General features: G+C 38.2%; 1 protein-coding gene across 1 annotated transcript in view; it reads right to left on the minus strand.

Annotated features, from left to right (window-relative positions):
- Positions 1-2,836: 2,836 nt before the first annotated feature.
- The window catches only part of LOC309841348 (uncharacterized protein), a 208,523-nt gene continuing 194,225 nt past the window's right edge, over positions 2,837-17,134 (minus strand). The window contains exon 6 of the mRNA XM_082684238.1: positions 2,837-6,140. The gene's annotated coding sequence lies outside the window, so the exon portion shown is untranslated. The remainder of the gene's footprint in view (positions 6,141-17,134) is intronic.

Genomic DNA, 17,134 nt, shown 5'->3' on the forward strand with positions numbered 1-17,134 from the left:
AATAAAAATGGAGGGGAGGGAACTAATGTAGCAAGATAAATACTCTTGGATAGATGGAGTTACTGTGTTTCCAGTCTGTTGGAAAGGAGGAAAGCCTCCTCCTTGATCAATTACCTCCAGAGCAGAAATGTAAGGCAACTGATGTAATGGCACATTGGCTTACTGGAAAACAAAATGGAATATATAACTTGGAGAGAAAACAAACCTGGATTCAAAACCAGCTTTTCCGCCTATGGGCTCTGTGTCCTTTTAAAGCATTTGTAATCTCACTGAGACTCACTTTCATTTCTTATGTCATGAAGATAACAATGCCTTCCTTGGATAATTTTTACAGGGACTAAACAGACTTTTGATAAAGCATTCTTTATGCAGAGTCATGGTTGAACTTAACACCAAGTGAAATGGATGACAACTTGAAATTCATTCTATACTCTGCTCTTCTTTGTTTTCATTTCGTTTGTTTTGTTTGTTTTTGTTTGTTTGTTTCTGGACATTAATTACAGAAAACTGAAAAGCTGAATGGGATAGCAAATTTTTATGCCAAAACTGGAAGCTTGAACAGGAATGAACATGAATCTGATCAGTCATGAGCAACTTCTATGTATACCTTTACTCAATGAAAAGTTCTTCAAAGCTAATGTGTATCTCAGTGAATCAGAGAACTTAATAAAATGCAGAGTTTGACTTAGTGAGCCTAGGGAAGGTTCTGAAATTCTTTTTTTGTAGCAATCGCCAGGTGATAACAATGCTTAAACACGGTAAGTTTTGTTTTTTTGTTTTTTATTTTGCATAAGGGTTAATTCAAGGAAAATAAAAAGGTTTATAAGCTACTTTTTTTTCCTTCAAAATTCTGTAGCTTTATTGAATTTCATGGAGAAAATTTTGTGTTTATTAGACTTTAGGGTATTAACAACAGCCAGCACTATTATTGAGATCTTACCATGGGCTAATTGCAATGCCAAATGCTTTATAGATATTTGTAAAGAGTCCTTATGTACCTATTACTGTGTTATGTAGCTCCACAATAAAAAACCAGAGACCCAAAGAAGTTAAATGACTTAACTGTGTAAATATTACAGCCAGATTGTTTTAAAAGAAGTCTGTCAGACTTTTGAGCCTGTGCAACTTTCTGCCTGTGGTTTTCAACCAAGTAAAATATCAATAATAAATTAGGTACCATACTTTACAAAAATGTTACCAAAAGAGAAAATCTGATATTGAAGAATATGGAAACTTCTTTCTAATCTCTTTGAAAAGAGCTTTAAAGTTCACAGGGGTTTTATATGCATTGTCTTATTTCATCTCAGGAAATCAAATTCAGTATTATAATTTTTAGTTCATGTCTGATGCCTGAAGCAGGACCTGGCATATCATAAGGTTCAATAAATACTTGCTGACATTCAAAAATTATAACATCTTTGAATAACAACAACAAAAATTCTTGCTGAGGTAATGAACACACAAATGAACGAATTGATTTATTGGTAGTAATTGCCTACAGCCCTGCTGAGAAAGATGTAAGGCTAAGATAGAAGGTATGCTGTGATAGATCTGTGATGTTTTTGATGGCTATGGCACAGCCTGAGAAATGTAACTTCCATCTTTGTAGTAGTACCTCGGTCGTGGGGGGCAAAATTAATTTAGCCTTAAATCCCTGGCTTAGTAGTACAGGCAAGACATGGGAGAAAATGAGGTTAAAAAACATGGGGAAATAGGTAAAAATAGATTGGCCTCTAAGAGTCTAATTCCAAAATAAAGACGCAATAGGAGATTAGAGATTGAAATGTAAAAGGGCTGGCTGGTTACTCATAGTCACAACCTGAATGTTCAAACACAGAAGAGGTAGAAGATTGAGGGTTTGTCCACAACAAATATGGAAAAAGAGAGAGTCAGAGTGGCAGTTCTTAACTGTGCCAACTAAAGACAATTCAGGGAAGATGGTGCAGTGGTTAAAGATGAGACTTCAACCAGTCCTCTTATGGCAGGTAAATCCCCATGAGGAGATGAACGTCTCAGTTCAAGTTCACCTGGTAAAGTTAAACATTCAAAATATTGACAGCTAACTTACCTTGTACTTGGGATGTGCTAACTAGAGTATCTGAGTATGTAGTCTTCTTGGAATACTCTAGTCATTTCACATTCTTATATAGAACACTGAACAAAGACAAAGGTTGAGGCGGAAATTGACCTCTCTCAGGTCATTAAGGATAGGCCAGGTTATGGTCTGGTAAAAAATAACTGCAAAATGCAGCAGCAACCAGACCAGAACTCCATCTGTCACTTAGGCCCAGGGTCTACTTGGTTTAGCTGTGGCTTTGGCTCATTGCATCACGGGAAGAAACAGGCTGATAGAGGCTCCATCTTAATACAGTCTTCCATAGTCACTTTAGCAGCTTGAAGGGATGGCTTTCAATGTGAACTTCCAGGACCAATGAGCTCTTCAAGAGTTCTCTCCCATGGGGTGCCTTCAGCTCAGGTCATGATCTCAGGGTACTTTGATTGAGCCCCACATTGGGCTCTCTGCTCAGCAGGGAGCCTGCTTCCTCCCCCACCCTCTCTGCCTGCTTGTGGTCTCTTTCCCTCTGTGAAATAAATAAATAAAATCCTTAAAAAAAAAAACTCTCTCCCAAAGATCAATATATTGCCTCTTAAGATCATATTCTTTACAGACCTGTACCATACCCCTGAAGCAAATAATATATTATATGTTAATTAAAAAAAAAAAAAAAAGATCATATTCTGTGAGGTTCAGTCCTTGGCCCCTGTCAAGTAAGACCTGGGCATGACAATTCTGACAATTATATTCCAATATTTACTGTAGCAAAAGGACCGGATAAAGGATGTTATTTATATTCTGCTTTATTTGATGTCCATCAAAGCAAAAAATTCATTCTTTTATCACATATCATAGATACTTTGCTGATACTCTTGAGATAGACTTATGCTGAAAGATTCATTTAAAATAATAGAAAGGAACTAGGCCTCTTTTCTCTATATCAATCAATTCTACCTTTTGTTCATGATGATTCGAGATACAGTTAGTCCTTCCATTTGGGTGGTGTTTACTTTAAGGTCGTCCCCACTGACGTTAACATTCTAAATCCTGGGGCATCCACTGTGAAGGGTTCTATGATCAGGCATGGTCTCAACATCCCTCGGTTCATATTCTTTCTGGGTCAACTGTTTGCTCTTAACTCAACCATCTGTTGCCCAGTAGGCAGGAGGGTAAAACTAAAAAGAAAAATTAACTGCCACGTCCAGTACAAATATGTCTAAACAAGAAGAAAACATGATAAAATAGAGGGGAGCACTGATACCAACAGATGATCATGGCAGAATATAAAGCTTAGCTCAGCATAAATAAGCACTTTCTGATAATGGAGTAAAGTGCTTTTTTCTCCATCACTGGAGAAATTCCAACAAGTGTCATCAGGGACTGCTTGCTAGTGATAAGATTAAGAATATTCCTCTGTTGCACTGAGAGTTAGATTAGGTGATATCGAAGAAACCTCCTGGCCAAGAGTCCATGATTCATTGACTCCATAGAATAACATAAGAGAAATCAATTTGATTAGTATTATATCACATATAAAACACAAGTAATTTACCATGTCTTTATAGTAAAAAAAAATCTCCCCAGATTTTAACCCAATCTGCACTGTGCAAACCCCAGAACAGACCCTATTTACTTGAACCCTAAGGAAGATGTGAAAGATGATAAAAAGGGGCCTTGGTACTACTATAAGATGTTACTTGTTTGCAGTTACATTCCTCGGTTCTGCTGGTGGGTGGGGATGTGGCTGGAGAGAGCATGTGATTCTCAATGCCAAGATTTGTGTTAGAGAGCAGCTAACACCTCTTTTCTTTAGTACTGAGTCCAAGAACAGAAGTTTCTAGCACCACACCTGGACCTGGCCTACTAGAAATGGATATGCTCCGACAGGTGAATATGGCTCTCCCTTTCATTCTGCTCTTCGCTTTTACCCAACTCACTCCCTCTTAAGCATGAGAATCTACGCTCATTGCCTTTGGTATAATAGCTATTAAGAATTTGAATATGTATTTGAAAATAGGTATGAAAATAAGTTTGAAAAACAGAAAAAAATATCCTTGAAATAAGGATGATCACAAAACAGTCTGTTATTTGTTGACTGGCAAGTAATACCTTTTAAGTGGTATTTAATACATTTTAATATAGCAGTAATGGATAACACTTTTGGACCCTGGAGTTATCCAAACCATCTGGACTTTTGCATGCATCGTTATGAAAGTCCCCATTACAAATTTTTTCTCAACAAATGTATTTTCCCATAACATAACTTTGTCATATTATGGACATTCAATACTCGGAAGTGTATAGTGTATACAAGTGTATAGTGAATACTTACTCTAAATCATACAATGAAGTTTGCTTTGAGAGCAAGCAAATAATTTGGAACAAAAAATAATGTCAATGTGATTTTGGAGAGCCACACTAGCTTTAAAGCAGCCTTGGACTCCCTCATTCCTGTCCCCCGTGCAAGGTTAGCACAGTGGCAAGGAGCTTGGGTTTTTCTATCAGGCAGAGTGTGTTAAAATCTCAGTTCCTTAATCTGCCAGTTTTATGACCAAGGGCAAGTTATATGTCTCCATGAGCTTCAAAATCCCTCATCTGCAAAACAGAGATGAAAAGTGGTAATCCTGATGTGCGATGATTACATAAGTGTTGTGTAAAGCACTCAGCCAGTGATAAAATCTTGCATTTCTTTAGTTCCAAAACACGTTTTCTGTAATGCTTTCACAGCTCTGAAGTTAGGAAGTGTCTTACAATAGATGTGTAGCGTGAATGTCTGACCATTAGCTTTTTTTTATTGTAATGTCAGTGCTTGACATTAAGCTTTCGTTGACAAGACATCTATTTCGAAGACCTTCATCTCAAATAAACACATTGGCAGCTACACAACTCGATAAAGGGCCAGGCCTCCCCACCCACCGAGTTTCCCCTTTTAAAAAGCTCAGAGTAACCCTGCTTTCCCTTCTCCAGGCTTACTTCCCACTCTTGTGTTTTAAATTCACCAATTAATAGTGAACCTGGGAAACCCTAGGTCCGTCTCTCTGTCTCATTCTTTCTCTCTTTACCTCTCTCTCTCTTAGTGCTACCTTACTCTGCGGGTGTGCTATCCACCTTCTACGACTTGTGAGTAATGAACCTTGTTTCAAAGCGCCCTGATGCGTGTTGTTGAGGTGTGTTCTGCAATCGTAAGAACTACAAGGGTCAGTCCAGGAAGAGAATTATCTCCAATTGGGACATGCCTGTGAGGGCTCAAATGAGTATGAGCCAGGCGAGTGTTCCCCTAGCATTTCAACCTTGACTGCATCATTTTCAAGAGGCTCAGAGCAACCCAAAACAAGAGAACAATTTGTAGTCCCTATTGACCAGGGAGCATCTGTGAGGTAAATGTTGTTCTTTGTTCTTGTGTGAATTCAACTGCGGATGCCCACATTATTGTCACTTCAACTGACAATGTGCTTAGTTGTTTGTATATGTGCTGAGTGTCCTTGGCTTCCTCCAGTATCTTTTAAAAAGGTAGCACTGTGATTCCAATTGAAACAAAAGTTAAAATGTATGTTTGAGGTGACAGAAAAGGAATATTGTGACATTGATATTAAAGACACAAATATCATTGTTGAAAAATCACAAAATTCCGTATTTTCTTGCAAGCAAAAAAATCAAGACCTAAGAAAGATACCTGATGGGGAAAACAAAGGCAGAAAGAAATGCGGATAAAATTAAATTTCCTTATAACCTGCCACCCACTGAGGCAGGTGGAGTTTAACATTCCTCCAGGAAGCTCCCAGCTGTCTGTTGATGCTTTCCTAGAGGGAAAAACAACACTGGCTGGACACTAGCTAGGCCTCTGGGATCCTGTGAGTGTTCTTTAGCATTTGAAAATCCTTGTGGAAACTTCCCTTTATCTTTCCTTCCTCCAGCCGCAAAGTATAAAATCAGTTGCTTCTTACAGTCCTGGGGCAGCAGTTCTATTCGCCCAAGTGTCCTGACCCCATGCTTCAATAAAGTCACCTTTTTGCACCAAAGACATCCCAAGAATTCTTTCTTGGCCATCAGCTCTGGACCCCAGAATTCCAAATCACATCAATACCTGCAAGTAAATGAGACCGTTAACATTTTCTTACTTAAGTATCTACACAAAGATCATCTATCACACACCAAGCAGTAGAAATGAAGACAAGATAAACTGATACCGGGAAGAGGTAAAAGGAATCTTACGGAAATGACAAACTGATAAGACCAATTCATATTTTACATAGCACAAGTAATGGGGTGTTAAACAAGAATTTGTAAGAAAGAAATATCCTTCCAACTTTGAGCTCAAGTTCCAATCTGTGGGATCATGAAGACTAAAACAAGAGAGGAAGGAAGGATGGAAGGAAGGAAGGAAGGAAGGAAGGAAGGAAAGAGTTAATTTCTCTTGTACTTTCCTTTTAATATATGCCCAAAGGAATAAATCGTAAAAGTTTATGTTTAAATAAGTCGAAAAGGACTTTATCAATAAATTATTTCGGGGCTTCTGAGTGGCTCAGTACTTAAGCATCTGCCTTCGGCTTTGGTCATGATCCCAGGGTCCTAGGATGAACCCCACATTGGACTCCCTGCTCAGTGGGAAGCCTGCTTCTCCCTTTCCCACTCCCCCTCCTTATGTTCCCTCTCTTGCTATGTTTCTCTCTGGCAAATATAAATAAATAAATAAATAAATAAATAAATAGTTTAAAAAATACTCTAAGATAGAATTCTGTTATAGTTTTATTGATTGTCTTTTATTTTTTTTTTTTTTTGGTACACAAAATGATGGTACATCTTAAAGCTGATAACATCTTAGACTGGATGAAATATGATAAGAGTTAGCTATTGTTACAGCCATATCTCTGCAACCTTAGCAAGATTTCTCTCAAAAGTCTTCTTTTTTATAAAAAATATTTATTGATAGAAGACAGTGTCACTTTGCACTTTGAAAGTTGCTCCATAATTTTCAGAGTCCATTTTACAATAGGTACAACAATGACCAAGAAATTAGACAAAACTTAGATATTCAGTCATTTACCTATTTCTTCCATATCTTGTAAGATTGGGTAGTCTCCTGTGACTTTTCTCCTGGGGAACTTTTGATAACACTTCTCAGCTCAGACACAGGACGGATGTGCCTGTTTAATCTAAGAAATGATTCAATAGATTTTGGATGTCACGGCTGTAAGCTCCCCATCTGAGTAATAGTCTACAGACCAAAGCCGGTATTAGAGAGGTTTCTCAAGATCATAACCAGGGATAGCCCTCGAAGAATGTTGCCCATCGTCTAAATTTATCTCGCATGTTATCCTCTTTGCCCTTAATAGCTCATTGTAGGTATGCACACATGTTCATGCATTTCCGAGTACTCTTCTGACTCTCCACTGGCTATGAAACAACAGAATAAAACTAAACAAGGGCAATATGCCAGGAGAAAACATGTGCAATTCTAACAGAATGATAACCTGAATACATGTGGTTTCTTTTTGTTTGTTTGTTTTGGTTTGGTTTTGGTGTTGGTTTTTGGTCTCCTACAGTCTATTTGTGAAGGGATGCAGTGGATGAAATGCAGATAAAAATAAAATAACCCAACTTGAAAGTTTTAAGCTCCCAATAGTTCCAATTCTGGCATACACAATGAATTTGCAGGAAGCTAACCAGTGTTTCCTACTGCAGAGAAAATCCACAAAAGTTGTATGGGCTGGAGGAAATAGGAAGAAGATTTTCAGAGAAAGTAAAAGAGGTAGAAAGAATTTGGTAAGCCAGCATATTTTTGACTCCAAGAATAGAGTCCTAAAGTAGGAGTAAGGGAAAATAATAGAACCCCTAATATAAGCTCAAATCCAAGAGTAGAAAACTCCTGAGGGCCTTTTTTTCTTGGGTGCAGCCTCGAAAAATGAAAAGCACCTTGAAGAAATATCTCACACTTGGCGGGACAGCAGTAGTAGCTGTGGTAGGGAGCCCATTGCATCTGGAGGTATTGAAGGCCAGCAAGAGCTTCCTAATCTCCCATGCTACCAGAGCATATAAAGGGGAGGAAAGATGGCTAGGTAAATGGCCAGTTTTATGCTGATCTTCTAGTGTCCTTACCATGTCTGTCTTCTCATCCTGCTATCATCCTACTGCTGGATTTACCGTAATGTGGTATGTCTGGTGGGTCCATGATTTATTCCATCATGGCAAGAGCCCTGTGTGAGCACTAGAGACTGTTCCCTCTAATCCTTTCAGTGGCTCTTTCTCCACTTCTGATATTTTCCTTTTATGCATGTGCTGATCACTACTCAGCTGAAGACTTGAAGAAGACCCTCTACAGATTTCTGGAGGTCCTTCTCTGTGTGGTTCTAGCCTCTCCACGACCCTGCTCTAGTCAACCTAGTCTCCCTGGACGTCCACCCCCCTTCGCCACCTGATACTCCCTTCCTTATACTATCTCAGGTTTCCCAAATTTCTGGGGCCATTGTCTTCCTTGCCTGCTGCCTAATGTTTTGAAAACTTTTTCAAAGATTTTAATTATTTATTTGAGAGAAAGAAAGTGAGGCCACGAGCCGAGGGAGGGGCAGAGGGAGAGAGAGAGGGAAAAGCAGACTCCCCACTGAGTCTAAAGCCTGACAATGCAGGGCTTGATCCCAGGACCCTGAGATCATGACCTGAGCTGAAGTCAGACATTTAACTGACTGAGCCACCCAGGTGGCCCTTGAAAATTCTTATTTAATGTACCATGTCAGGTGTTGTAGTCATTTCAGGTTGGAGGGTATATTCATCTTCTGTCATCTCATCTTAGCAAGAAGCACAAAATCACAAAATAGTGTAATTTTTTTTTTCTAGTGTCTTAAATTGACTGGTCTTATTTGAGTTCATATATTCTGATGATACTCTGGGATGGTTTAGGATGGTCCTTTTCAAACAATAGTCCTTCTTCCTCAAATTAAAATGTCTATAAACATCTTCATGTTTAGGATTCTAGAGCTAAGATCCCAATGTATTAAAATATCTAGAGGGGAGCCTGAGTGGTTCAGTGGGTTAAGTTTCTGCCTTTGGCTCAGGTTGTGATCTCAGGGTCCTGGAATTGAGCCCCGTGTCCCGCTCTCTGCTCAACAGGGAACCTGCTTCCCCCTCTCTCTCTCTGCCTGCCTCTCTGCCTACTTGTGGTCTCTGTCTGTTAAATAAAGAAAATCTTTTAAAAAAATAAATTAAAAATAAAATAAAATATCTAGAGTAAAAGCAAACCACAAAAACATTTTGCTTACACATTGCCAAGTACCTAAAATCTGGATGTATCCAAGTAGTCTGATGTTTGATTTCATATAGACCTAATATCTGGATGCTTAGTTTTTCCTCCTTCCTGTCAGCTGTTGGAGCCCAGTACCCATGAGTGCAAACTACCATTCCAATGTTAATCCCTTTCTTCTCTTCAAACAGCTTTGGAATGTAGCCATACTGAACCAAGGAGGGTCCAGGAGGTTAAAAATAAGAAACATTTTTTTTTCTAATTAGAGAGTGTAAAAATCATTCTAATTTTTCGAATTAGAGTTTAGAATTTAGTAATTTTAATGGCATTTTAATGACAAATCACTTTCAGTTATTTTTAAACTTGTTTATATTCTTCCTGACAGAAATATTTTTCTTCTCTGGGGATCATTTTGTCCTTTTCCATTTGGCTTTTACTTTTGAGATAAAGCCATTATCAATAAACCATTTGGGAGGACAAAAAAGAAAGATGGCTTATCCTAGGCAGAAAGCCCCATGCTCATCGTATCTAAACATACATGGACCCAGTGACACACCCCACAGGGAAATGGCTCAGTATACCTGATACTAACTAAATTCTCTAGGACTGAGAATGTTTTTATTTTGTGTTCTCTCTACATTAAATACTCAATCCTATTATGTTACTGTGCTGTCACAACAGTGTTATTCTAAGTCACAAGTCTTTCCACTATTCGTAAATTATAGTTTGCTGTCAGTTTATACCAGGCACTGGCCTACTTTGGGGGAAAAAAAAGGATTCTCTGTTTTTTAAAATCCAGTTCAGAGACTTTTTAAACATCATCAGTTACTTGGTTACTTGACAGACCTCCCTGGTAGCATATGCTCTATTTTTAAACTTTCTTAATATCCAAACTTCATTTTTAAATTTCTATACAGCTTTTAAAAAAACACTTCAAAAGATATTTTCATTGAATTGTTTTAGGGCCAAGACAGATTTTTTTTTCTTACATCTTATTAAAGCCTGCCCTTTTTTTATTTTTCATCATTGAGAATGGGAAATTATGCTTTTCCTCCCATTTTCCTTATAATATTTGCATGTAGACAACCACACATCTTCAAACTTGGTTTAACGATCCCTGAAGGAAGACATCATTTACATTAAAAGAAATGAAAGAGGAAAAAATATAGTAAGTATCTAATGATGTAGATTTTTTAAAATTTTCTCATGGACATTACAGGATATAATTTAGCCTCTGAAGCTACATAATAGAAATTCCTTCATTTAGGTGGTGGTATGAGGCAAAATCTGGGAAGCAGCAGTCTTAATAAATATACAAGGCACTTGGACATGAGAAAGGAAAAAAAAATTAAAATCTAGTCGTCTTGGCTTATTTAGCTTGACTGTAATCCCTGGATTTTAGGATTTCTGGTTAGAAATCCTACCCAAGAGTAGAGACGCTTTATCACAAAATAACACTCTCCAACACTTGCAGATTGCATGCCCCCTTACCTTGCCCTCTAGCCCAAATCTTAATAGTGGCAATGAAAATCCCAGACCAAAAAATCTAGGAATTTAACCTCAAAGTCCACAGTAATAGAATGTGCTTTTATTTTGACAGTGAAATGAATCTACTAGAGGTTACCAAATCCGAAGTGTTTAGGTATCCGGCTCCAGGGCCAAGTGGTTTAGGAGACTAATGCAAATGAGTGTCTGCTGTCTGCAGTCCCAGGATCAGGATAACAGAGAAGCTTTCTGCCTAAAGAATGTAAAGTCAGGAGCTTTGTGAGGTGGGTGCTTTCAGAATGTAAGATTTTCTGTCTCTCAGTACTATTTTCCTTCCTTTGTTTCTCTTTTTCTTCCTAAATGTCATACCATATCCTATTATGGAAAATGCAAGAAAGGCAGACCAAATTAAAGAATAACATACATAAAACCTCCATAGAAATAAGCATGTTACCTTTTGTCATATTACCATCTTGGACTTGTATTGTTTTTACTGTTTTCTTTAGTAATCATTTTTTATATAGTATTGTATCACAACACTTTCTCATTTTATTAAAAATATCTTAAATTTAACTTTCAGGGGTGCCTGGATGGTGCAGTCAGCTAAGCCTCTAAGGCTTGGTTTTAGCTCAGGTCATGACCTCACACTCATGAGATTGCAACCCACGTTAAGCTCTACACTCAGCATGGTGTTTGCTTAGGTTTCTCTTTCCTTCTCCCTCTGTCCCTACCCATGGCTCTCTCTCAGTCTCTCTCAAATAAATAAATCTTAACAAAAAATTTGATTTTCAAAAGATGTAAAATCTTTCCGACATAAGGATACACTAGGTATTTAGTTTAGTTTTTCTTTTTCTTTTTCTTTCTTCTTTGGGACATTTTGTTTATTTTTACCTTTCTATTACAAAAACAATGCAGTAGTGGATGTCTTTGTTTATAAATCTTTCTATGTTTTTCTTTTTTCTTTTTTTTACAAGATTTTATCAGTGAGAGAGAGAGACAGAGAGAAAGAACACACAACAGGCAGTGTGGCAGGCAGAGGCAGAGAGAGAAGCAGGCTCCCCGCTGAGCAAGAAGCCTAATGCAGGACTTGATTCCAGGACCCTGGGACCATGACCTGAGCCAAAGGCAGCTACTCAACCGACTGCACCATCCAGGTGCCCCTTTCTATGTATTTGTACATATTTATGTTTCTGGCATATATTCTAAAAAAAATATATCAGGTCCAAGCATATGAAAAATTTTAACTCTCTCAATACAAATAACCACATTGCTTTGTAGAAAGGTCAGACCCATTAATATTTCCATCTTCAATACATAAGAACACTTATCTTTCTATGTCATTATACCATTAAGAAGTATAACTATTTTACACTAATATTAGAACAAATACTATCTCACTGTTACTTTCATTTCTGGTTTTTCATTATTTACAAGGCTACCTACCTTATATGTTAAACAGGAATGTAATTTTCTCTACTGAAAATTGCCAACTTGTGTCACTTGATCATTTATCTTCTGAGATTCTAGTGTTTTTCTTATTGGATTTTATGAACTCAATATATACTAAGAATATTAAACCTTTCTTATCAAAATGTGTTGTAGGGGCACCTGGATGGCTCAGTGGGTTAAGCCGCTGCCTTCGGCTCGGGTCATGATCTCAGGGTGCTGGGATTGAGTCCCACATTGGGCTCTCTGCTCAGCGGGGAGGCTGCTTCCCTCTCTCTCTCTCTCTCTGCCTGTCTCTCTGCCTACTTGTGATCGCTGTCTATCAAATAAATAAATAAAATCTTTAAAAAAATGTGTTGTAATTGTCCCAATGCACAATTGTGACAAAAACAAATTTCACATATGCTTTTGTATGTAATCAAGTCTACCATACTTTCTTTTTATAGATTTTTACATTGTTTTATTTTCCTTTTGTTCTTTGGTGAAAATAAGAAAAACTAAAGACAAACTAAAGACTAAAGGCAAGGCAGGCTGTGACCCAGACTCACTCTTGACAAATTAAGAGTAGTTTATTATGAACAAAAGCTTTGCCAGAAAAGGTTGTCAGCAAATGAGTATGTTTCCCCAGTCCAAAGAATTTTTCGTTATGGGATCCTTAGATCCTATGGAAGAGTCTTAATCACTCTAATGAATTGTGTCTTAAGTCTGTCCCATTGAGCCCTCTCATGTCCGTGGTTCAAAACATATGGTCGGTATTAAATTGGTAACCTCACTTATAATCGCTGGCTTAATAAACTCCAACAACAAATATTTGCAGAGCACCTACTCTGACCTAGGTCAGATTGAAAAACATCCCAGGTTTAACCAAGAGCATGCCCTAAACAGATAAAATACCTAAAGACCATATTTAAGTAAATTGCTATATCTCAAATGTCTCTGTGAGTCTATTCATCTGTTCAACATTTAGGGTCATCAGCACTAAGGGCCAAATGAGGAGTAGTTAACGGGAGGGAGAAATTAAGTGTCGGCGTTCATTAAGCAGCATAAACAAAGCTGCAAAATAAGAAGTGGACGAAATTGGGTCTAGCCTGGAACCAGGATCTGCTAATAAGCTTTCTGAAGTGCATTCAGACTTTTCCTCCCAAAGGCAATATCGACAGGCCCATTTTGACTCACCTTCAAAATAGCCCTATCATCCTCTTCCAACTACATTTCTTTAGAATTAAAAACTGGATTTGGATTTGGATTCAAAACATAATCAAGGACTTTCTCACTGCAAGACAATTTCTAAATCTCCAAGATCTTGAAAAAAGGCAGCCAAGGACCAAGAAATACAAGCATGGAAGCTGTTCTTGTTTTCTGACACAGAAAGTGAAATGCTATTACTAGTCCTGCCACATCCCTCCACTCTCCACCCTAACTGATTTCTGACGGGCATCTGTTCAGCCATTCTGTGGACTCCTTTATAAGTTTTATTAAGACCAGAACCAACAGAGGTCCTCGAATAAGGGGACTGACTCAGTCCCGTTGTTCCTCAGTAATCTCAGTCAGTGGCTCTTGGACTAAAAATTTCATGACACATGTCCTGTATCCAAGCTCAGATGTGAGCTTTCATTCTGTTAAATCATCACACTCCTTGCAGGCCCCTCTCACAGATCCTCATCAGACACTTCCACGTGCAGGCTCTTTGCACCCCATGCCCCCTGCACTGTCAGTGGGTTATACAGCTGCTTCTGCTTCTCCTTATTTTCCCATGTGGTTGCTGAACAAAGGGCTTGCAGAATCAAAGTGAAACTGGTATATCCTCTCTCTTATTCTAGCTCTCTGCCTTTTCTCATCTCCCCCAGTTCTATTGGTCTTTATGGTTGAAATGATGAGGAAAAAGAAAACATTGCCCAGAGAGGGGGAAAAAATGAAGTTTGATTCTTCTCTAAATTAGCTGAATTATAACCCAGGACATGTACTTCAAATAACAGTAAAGTGAAAATCTTCACCAGGTAAATAGCAAAGTACCCTGCAGAGTGGTCTGATGCTTCTGTAGTTTACAGACCAGAATACTCTGGGACCATATGTACAGCCTGTTGCATAGTTTACTCAGGACGGGTCAAAAGTCGCCCTTATGGGTGATACTCCCATTTGAATGTTCTAAATATTGGAACTCGCAGGACTTTTCTCCTTCTCTCCTGCCAGATTAAGTGTGAGACATCACTGGTTGACTGTTGGCCAGACAAAATGTGTATTCAAATAGATAGATTATCTGACCGTCATTAAATAATGGAATTCCTTAAATTCTACAGTTTAACTATCACAACAACAAATATTTGGCTCTTGCTATATCCTTGGCTCTGTGCTAATCACAGAGAATATAAAGGTAAATAAAATACACCCCTACCCTTGAGGAATTCACAGTCAAGTGGGGAAGACAGACTAGTTCATAGATAATCCAATATAATGCAGCACACTTAATAGAAGAACAAAGAAAAAGTACCATTGAAACACTAATCCCATTGCAACTGATGAACCACTAAACTCTACCTCTGAAACTACCAATATACACTATATGTTATAAATGCTCTATATAAACTCTACCTCTGAGACTTTAATATAAACTATATGATAATTAATTGAATTTAAATTTAAAGAAAAGAAAAAAAAAAGAAACATTAGTTGCAAAAAACATCTTGCAGAAACACTAAGTAGGAAGTGACCAACTTCACCTAGGGTGCTAACATATATTCATTAAGCACTTCCTATGACTGTATTAGGCACGTGAGAGATAGAAGGGAACACCCCTCCTGTCTCTCGGTAGTGTAAGTTACGCTGAAAAGACAAACTAGAACAGATCAGTACATAAATTAAAGTACAATTATAAACAATAGAAAGCAACATGAGGGAAGAAACAGAGTGGTATAAAAGGAACCGATAGGGAGAACTAATTAAAATTAGGGAATCAAGGAAGGGTTTTTAGAGGAAATGCCATTATAGCTAAGTCATGGAGGAGAGTTACTGAGTCACCCTGACTTGCAGTGGACTTGAATTTGGTGTTAGCATGTTGGTGACATTTGTTACCTCAGCATATCATAGCCTGTTCTCACTAATGGAGACAGACTGGGAGAACGGAACAGACTCTCTTCCCACATTATACTTACTTCCTTGTAAGCATTCTTATTACGTTTGCATGGGTGTGTTTTATTGCCTCCATTTCCTGGGAACTTTGTGATTGCTTTGGTTAAGAATTACCCCTAACCAATGTTCCTATAGCAAATAATAATAACCTCTTCACTGAGTTAATGTGACACATAAAAGATTATATCATCAAAATTTATTCCACTCTCTCCCTTTTCTTCCTTCTTTACTTGCTTCCTTTCTTCCATCCCTTTACGTTCTACCTTCTTCCTTTCTTCTTTTCTTTCCTACTCAACCATTTCACTTCCTTTCTCCTTCCCACCCACTGTAAAAAAAAAAAAAAAAAAAAATGGCTGCTCAATAAATACTAGTGATTACCTGTTAATTGATAAAATAATACCCAACATGCTAAATACTGGGGCTTTCTTATCTTCTCCCCTTTGTCTTCCTTTTCTCTCTTGTCCCACCCCAGAACCCCTACTCTGGTCCAAGCTAACTCCCTTGATTTTTGCCTTCTCTGACATGGTTTAGGGATTCAGCCTGATAGTTTGGGAGAGGGGAGCTTTTGAGAGTGAGAGCTTCCACTTCCCAGAGACACCATTTGAATGTCTAGACTGCGTAGTGGGACCTCATCTAATACAAGTCTCTTTCTCTATAAAAATTCCATTATTATCATAATCAGAAACAGACAGGGGATCATAAAAATCTTTGGCAAGGGGAAATCATGGAGCTTAGGAAATCTTATAGGTCTTTAGGCTCATGGTGTCAGCCTGATTTCCTGCTTCCTTCACTGAAGTGGACTGGACCAAAGGAACAACAAGATTTTAAAGTGCACCAAAAAGAAGAAAGGATACCAAGCTGTAAACTAGCCAACCCTGCTGGTGCTGCATGGCAAGTGTTGCAAATAAACAGCTGGTACTGGGTGAAGGTGCTTCCAGGCCACTGCTCCTGGAGTCCTCTTTTATTCTTAAATTTACCCAATTCCTGCCTTTTGACTTCATCTTGTATATCTGGGTTTGGACATTTCCTCTGGCCCTATTTACTTCAGGCCAATCATTAGAAGCCCACCTTAACTCTGACTCTGGTAGATCAGCCCGAGACGTGATCGTACATTTATAAAGACCTTATAAATAAATAACTTAAAAATGAGCAAGATGAAGTTTTAGTACAAAAAGCTATGGCATGCTGAAGCTAACTAGCACTGGCTCATGAGAACCAACTCTTAGGTTTTTAGGAATTTAGCAAGTCAGTTGTTAAACAGAGTCATTATTGAAAATTATGGTACTTAAATATGTAGTTAAATAAGTTATATTAAAATAAAGGGAATGCATATGTAAAACTTATCACTTTGTAATTGCTTTACTATGTCCTATGTTCTTGGGATTATCTGGATTGAATTTATCGTATGATGGAAATGCTATATAATGGTGTGTCATTGCACACATCTTCCTAACTGCATTCAGTGACCCAGGCACGGTGAGTGTATTCACACCATGGAAATCAGCAAATGTTACAAGAGCTTTTCTCTCCCATAGGCCAGCTGTTAACTAGAAGAGTGCTGGTGTCTTTCAGAAGTGGTTAATAAAGACAGATGCATGGCATAGGGAGAATATTTGTAGTTACTTCCCCCAAAATCCATTCTCATAATGTCCCCTTCCTAAATAAGACCTTACATTTTCATTTATGTAGTTTGCATGGTCCCTTGCCTTCGGGTGAGGGACCATTATTGTCTCAAGCACAGTGGCCAGTCCCCAGCCTCTGACTACTGTCAGTCTGGTTCAAGGATG

The sequence above is a fragment of the Mustela nivalis genome (assembly GCF_964662115.1).
Source record: "Mustela nivalis genome assembly, chromosome: 9".
NCBI classification, from domain to species: Eukaryota; Metazoa; Chordata; class Mammalia; order Carnivora; family Mustelidae; genus Mustela; species Mustela nivalis.